Source organism: Anastrepha ludens, unplaced genomic scaffold (genome assembly GCF_028408465.1).
Source record: "Anastrepha ludens isolate Willacy unplaced genomic scaffold, idAnaLude1.1 ptg000096l, whole genome shotgun sequence".
In the NCBI taxonomy this organism is placed as follows: domain Eukaryota; kingdom Metazoa; phylum Arthropoda; class Insecta; order Diptera; family Tephritidae; genus Anastrepha; species Anastrepha ludens.
In genome coordinates, this window is record NW_026530129.1 from 10,001 (window position 1) to 16,489 (window position 6,489).

The 6,489-nt window shown below is 29.3% G+C and overlaps 3 non-coding genes across 3 annotated transcripts in view; all 3 read right to left on the reverse strand.

The window, feature by feature from the left end:
* Nucleotides 1-891, reverse strand: part of LOC128871432 (large subunit ribosomal RNA) — a 3,993-nt gene extending 3,102 nt beyond the window's left edge. Inside the window, exon 1 of the ribosomal RNA XR_008455974.1 lies at nucleotides 1-891. This exon is cut by the window's left edge and continues 3,102 nt beyond it. This is a non-coding gene — a ribosomal RNA (large subunit ribosomal RNA).
* A 438-nt stretch (nucleotides 892-1,329) lies between these two features.
* Nucleotides 1,330-1,510, reverse strand: LOC128871429 (5.8S ribosomal RNA). The gene has a single exon (XR_008455971.1). It is a non-coding gene; the product is annotated as a 5.8S ribosomal RNA (ribosomal RNA).
* Nucleotides 1,511-2,076: 566 nt separating this feature from the next.
* LOC128871431 (small subunit ribosomal RNA) lies at nucleotides 2,077-4,067 on the reverse strand. The gene has a single exon (XR_008455973.1). It is a non-coding gene; the product is annotated as a small subunit ribosomal RNA (ribosomal RNA).
* Nucleotides 4,068-6,489: the final 2,422 nt, after the last annotated feature.

Consider the following 6,489-nt stretch of genomic DNA (forward strand, 5'->3'; position numbering starts at 1 on the left):
GACTAAAAATTAATCCCATTATATTTTTAAGTTAAGTTAATTATGCCATTAAGTTTAATATAACTCAATGACTTGCACATATGTTAGACTCCTTGGTCCGTGTTTCAAGACGGGTCCCGAAGGTATCCTGAATCTTTCGCATTGTTAATCATATAAATGCATACAAATAAATATTAATATCATAGATATTAAATTTTTTGTAAAATTCAAAAAATGAATTTTAGCATTATATATAATAAAATCTATCAACACTTTATCAAATCATTAGTATTTATTCTATGTTAATATGCTTAAAAAGCAAATTAATTTAAATAAACTTAATATCACCAATGATCTTTTGATAAATACTTTTATTATGTTAATAGATTACAATGTCCTTATATGAAAAAAATGCACATTATTTTTAATTATTTAATGATGAATTTTTCATAATGGATATTCAGGTTCATCGGGCTTAACCTCTAAGCAGTTTCACGTACTATTTAACTCTCTATTCAGAGTTCTTTTCAACTTTCCCTCACGGTACTTGTTTACTATCGGTCTCATGGTTATATTTAGTTTTAGATGGAGTTTACCACCCACTTAGTGCTGCACTATCAAGCAACACGACTCTTTGGAAATATCTTTCTAGTAATCATTAACGTTATACGGGCCTGGCACCCTCTATGGGTAAATGGCCTCATTTAAGAAGGACTTAAATCGTTAATTTCTCATACTAGATATTAAGATATTCCATACACTGCATCTCACATTTGACATATAGACAAAGTGACTTAGTGCTGAACTATTTTCTTTTCGCTCGCCGCTACTAAGAAAATCCTTGTTAGTTTCTTTTCCTCCCCTCATTAATATGCTTAAATTCAGGGGGTAATCCCATATGAGTTGAGGTTGTTTTAAAATATTTTTTATCTTCTCACAATTTAATAAATAATTATATCATCTTTTCATCTCTATTTTTCTTTTTTCCTTTTATATAAATATATATTATAAATAATAATTATGTAAAATGAGGCAATTCTAGAATAAAAAAAATTAATTTTTATGCTAGACATTCCTCCTTTAATTACATATATAAATTAATATTTTATATATATATAAATAATATGAAAATTTTTTAAAGAGAATACTTAGATTCAAAATTTTTTTTATTTCATTTTATTTGAGAGGATTTTTTTTTTTTAAGAATATATTAATAAATAAAAAATTCATTATATATCTTTATTTTTTTGCTATTAATATTATGAATTATTTAAAATCCAATAATATACACATTTGCTTAAATTCAATTATTTTTATAAAAGAATAAGCAACTTATTTAGCATAGTCTTACAACCCTCAACCATATGTAGTCCAAGCAGTACTTTAAAATTTAATTTAATGTACATAACAGCATGGACTGCGATATGCGTTCAAAATGTCGATGTTCATGTGTCCTGCAGTTCACACGATGACGCACAGTTTGCTGCGTTCTTCATCGACCCATGAGCCAAGTGATCCACCGCTTAGAGTATTTTTTTATTTATTTTTATTTATAACAAATGTCAATTTTTTTTTGCATATATTAATTGAAAGAGTAAAATTAAATAATAATAATAATAAAATATAAATTGATTTTCTTTCAATAATATATATCAAATATATTTAACTCTAAACATTTTTATTAAGTTGCGAATGTCTTAGTTCAACAATAATACAGTGGTGGTATTTATTATGTTTGATTATTTTGTATTTTTTTAATCATTTTATTTATATATAAATATAATAATAAATATATACCACTTTTGTTATTGTGAACAAATTAACTTATCATTCAATCAAATGAATAATAAGTACAACTTTCTATTTTCATGTTTAAAGGTTTTTAAAAGAAAAAATAAGAAAAAACATTACAAAATGTACCATCATATTATATTTAATATGATATAATTGATGGATAACAAATTGAATGAAAAAGAATAAAAAGAATATGGATTCAAAATAATTATAAATTTTTCTTTTTTTTCTTTTTTTCTTTTGTTTGTTTTTGTTTTTATTTGTTTTGGCATTGTTTGTTTTTCTTACGGATATGGAACACAATAATGATCCTTCCGCAGGTTCACCTACGGAAACCTTGTTACGACTTTTACTTCCTCTAAATAATCAAGTTCGGTCAACTTTTGCGAAACAACCGTGACACACGAGGCGTCACAGTGATCACGTCCGGAGACCTCACTAAATAATTCAATCGGTAGTAGCGACGGGCGGTGTGTACAAAGGGCAGGGACTTAATCAATGCGAGTTAATAACTCGCACTTACTGGGAATTCCAAGTTCATGTGAACAGTTTCAGTTCACAATCCCAAGCATGAAAGTGGTTCAGCGGTTTACCCGGACCTCTCGGTCTAGGAAATACACGTTGATACTTTCATTGTAGCGCGCGTGCAGCCCAGGACATCTAAGGGCATCACAGACCTGTTATTGCTCAATCTCGTTACTGCTAGACGCAATTTGTCCATTTAAGAAGCTAGTGTCCTTATAATGGGACAAACCAACAGGTACGACTCCACTTATATAAACACATTCAAACACTTGTACATTCAAGATGTACGCATGAAAGAAGGCTATATAAGTTTCAACATCATAATCCTGAAAGCATCTATTTAATATATTTGAGTCTCGTTCGTTATCGGAATTAACCAGACAAATCACTCCACGAACTAAGAACGGCCATGCACCACCACCCATAGATTCGAGAAAGAGCTATCAATCTGTCTTACACGCTTATGTTCGGACCTGGTAAGTTTTCCCGTGTTGAGTCAAATTAAGCCGCAGGCTCCACTCCTGGTGGTGCCCTTCCGTCAATTCCTTTAAGTTTCAGCTTTGCAACCATACTTCCCCCGGAGCCCAAAAGCTTTGGTTTCCCGGGAAGCGACTGAGAGAGCCATAGTAGTAGCTACACCCAATTGCTAGCTGGCATCGTTTATGGTTAGAACTAGGGCGGTATCTGATCGCCTTCGAACCTCTAACTTTCGTTCTTGATTAATGAAAACATCTTTGGCAAATGCTTTCGCTTAAGTTAGTCTTACGACGGTCCAAGAATTTCACCTCTCGCGTCGTAATACTAATGCCCCCAAACTGCTTCTATTAATCATTACCTCTTGATCTAAAAACCAATGAAAGTAGAACAGAGGTCTTATTTCATTATTCCATGCACAAAATATTCAGGCATTTGGAGCCTGCTTTAAGCACTCTAATTTGTTCAAAGTAATTGTACCGGCCCACAACAACACTCGATGAAGAGCACTGAAGTAGGTTTAAATAGGAGGAATATATAAAAAATACATTGTATTAATTATATATAAGAACTCCACCGGTAATACGCTTACATACATAAGGTAATGTACATACCACAATATATAGTTGTACTACCCGTATGAAGCACAAATTCAACTACGAACGTTTTAACCGCAACAACTTTAATATACGCTATTGGAGCTGGAATTACCGCGGCTGCTGGCACCAGACTTGCCCTCCAATAGGTCCTTGTTAAAGGATTTAAAGTGTACTCATTCCAATTACAGGGCCTCGGATATGAGTCCTGTATTGTTATTTTTCGTCACTACCTCCCCGAACTGGGAGTGGGTAATTTACGCGCCTGCTGCCTTCCTTAGATGTGGTAGCCGTTTCTCAGGCTCCCTCTCCGGAATCGAACCCTGATTCCCCGTTACCCGTTGCAACCATGGTAGTCCTAGATACTACCATCAAAAGTTGATAGGGCAGACATTTGAAAGATCTGTCGTCGGTACGGGACCATACGATCTGCAAGTTATCTAGAGTTCAACCAATTTAACGATCAAATGATCGCTTGGTTTTAGTCTAATAAAAGCACACGTTCCATAAGGTCCGTGTTTATATTGCATGTATTAGCTCTAGAATTACCACAGTTATCCAAGTAACTGTTAACGATCTATGGAACCATAACTGATATAATGAGCCTTTTGCGGTTTCACTTTTAATTTGTTTGTACTTAGACATGCATGGCTTAATCTTTGAGACAAGCATATAACTACTGGCAGGATCAACCAGAATAATATATATATTTGTTTATATATTTTTCTTTGTTTTTCATATTTGAAAATTTCATAAATTACGGTGTATATAAAAAGTAAAGGGGAAAACGCACATACAATAGAACATAATTTTAATAACACAATTTATGTATCATCTCATCATCATCATCATTATTATTATTATTATTTATTAATAATGTGCTTTTATTTGTATAAAATATTTGTATTTTATTTGGTCTTCTTCTTTGTTGTGTTTTTCTTTCATTTTCTTTCGTTCAATGTGCGCTCCCGCCGACCCCTTTAGCTTTTCTTATCAGAATTCAAAAACCGTTTTTTATGAAAAAGAATTTTCGTTCTCTATATATATTTTGTATAAAAATATAAGAACGATATTTCTTCTTAATATTTGCCAATTTTCAAATGTATCATTTTTAATAACATTTTACTTTTTCTTCAAATGCATTTTTAATGTAATAATTTCATATATTACATAATTTTTCTCTCTGAATTGAAATTAATAATTCCATAATTCTATTTTTTAATCATAAATATATATATGATTGAAAAAATTTCTCCTTTTTTCTTTTGTTTAAAATTTAGTTTTTCTTATAATTTTTATTTGTTTTGTTTTTTTTTTTTCTTCATCTGTTTAATTTCCTGTATGTATACAAGAAACAAACAGTTGAGGATAATTTCTATGTAATGCTAGTATAGAATATAAAATTTTGAATTCAAAAATTTATTTCTATTTAAACTAACTATAGAATACCAGGAATAAAATACAATGACACCAATATGCCAAGGTTACATTCCATAATATGTTAGTATAGAATATAAATTCTTCATATATGTATATATATTCGAAAATTGTTTCTATTTAAACTAACGTATGGAAAACCATGAATAAAATCACAAATACACCAATATGCCAAGGCAACAATCAATAGTTACATTCCATAATATGTTAGTATAGAATATAAATTCTTCATATATGTATATATATTCGAAAATTGTTTCTATTTAAACTAACGTATGGAAAACTATGAATAAAATCACAAATACACCAATATGCCAAGGTAACAATCAATAGTTACATTCCATAATATGTTAGTATAGAATATAAATTCTTCATATATGTATATATATTCGAAAATTGTTTCTATTTAAACTAACGTATGGAAAACTATGAATGAAATCTCACAATACACCAATATGCCAAGGTAACAATCAATAGTTACATTCCATAATATGTTAGTATAGAATATAAATTCTTCATATATGTATATATATTCGAAAATTGTTTCTATTTAAACTAACGTATGGAAAACTATGAATGAAATCTCACAATACACCAATATGCCAAGGTAACAATCAATAGTTACATTCCATAATATGTTAGTATAGAATATAAATTCTTCATATATGTATACATATTCGAAAATTGTTTCTATTTAAACTAACGTATGGAAAACTAGGAATAAATCCACAATATCACCAGTTTAACATAACTCAAATTCGTGTTTCATATAGTTATGATTCGATTTATATGCTTCAATATCATTGGTTAGTTAAATGTTGATATTTTCATATTATTCACATGCCTTCACCGTGAGTGTTTTTTGCCATGCACACCACACATTGTGAAAAATGTATGGGAAAAATTCAATTCAATACATTTCAGTTTGATTTCATATAATTCAATTACATTTTATATATTTCAATAATACCATCAACTTAACTAAATATATATTAAAATACTAAATTATATATATGATGATATTTTCCATATATTTGAAATGTCTTTATTATAATTTATTCAGTTTATCATATGAATGTATTGTGTTAAATTTTACTTTCATACATTTAATCGAATTTAGTTTCATATAAATTCGATTCGATTTTCTTTCATATATCTCACTTGCCTTCACCGTGAGTGTTTCTGACAATGTACACAACGCATTGTGAAAAATGTATGGGCAAAATTTTGTTAAATTTTACTTTCATACATTTAATCGAATATAGTTTCATATAAATTCGATTTGATTTTCTTTCATATATATCTCACTTGACTTCACCGTGAGTGTTTCTGACAATGTACACAACGTATTGTGAAAAATGTATGGGCAAAATTTAACTTAATACAATTCAATATATTTCAAATGTTTTTCTTATATATTTATTCAGTTTATCATATGAATGTATTGTGGTAAATTTTACTTTCATACATTTAATCGAATATAGTTTCATATAAATTCGATTTGATTTTCTTTCATATATATCTCACTTGCCTTCACCGTGAGTGTTTCTGACAATGTACACAACGCATTGTGAAAAATGTATGGTGAAAATCTAACTTAATAGAATTCAATATATTTCAAATGGCTTTATTATATATTTACTCAGTTTATCATATGAATGTATTGTGGTAAATTTTAATTTCA